The sequence below is a fragment of the Portunus trituberculatus genome, chromosome 20 (genome assembly GCF_017591435.1).
Source record: "Portunus trituberculatus isolate SZX2019 chromosome 20, ASM1759143v1, whole genome shotgun sequence".
NCBI classification, from domain to species: Eukaryota; Metazoa; Arthropoda; class Malacostraca; order Decapoda; family Portunidae; genus Portunus; species Portunus trituberculatus.
In genome coordinates, this window is record NC_059274.1 from 11,304,222 (window position 1) to 11,304,878 (window position 657).

Here is a 657-nt window from a genome sequence, read left to right on the forward strand (position 1 = left end):
ATAAAATTCATCTGAACTACAATAAAAACACCTATTTCATTTCCATCGAGTTGATTAAATCTAAAGCAAACCACTTTTTTTTCTCTCTCTCCCCTCTCTAACCTATTATTCTTTTACACCACTGGCGCTAAGGTAAATCTGAATTCAAACATAATTTTCGTAATTTAATTATTGATGATTAAGTAAGCATCTCTCTCTCTCTCTCTCTCTCTCTCTCTCTCTCTCTCTCTCTCTCTCTCTCTCTCTCTCTCTCTCTTTTATTCATTCGTCCCCCAAGCCTTGCCTGCAGTCCTTTGCCGTCGCCGCCACGGCTTTGATGTGCATTGTTTTGATGGGCGCTGAGTTAATTGGAATAAATACGAATAATCCATAGTGGGTCGGATGAACACCACTCCATCGCCTCTCGCTCTCCAAATGACAACATATTCCCTGGACAAAAAATGATGGGTATTTCCTTTATGATGTTCCGCTCTACAACCAATTAAGTCTGATTGATTGAAAAATACATACTCCAACTCTATCCTTTGAATTCACACTTGGAAAACATCATCTTTCTATCTATTCGTTCATTTTCTTCTATGTTTACCTACTGAAGTAAGCTAATATCATCATGACTTTTTTTTTTGAAGCAGGATTAGTGTGTAATTCACTGTTTGA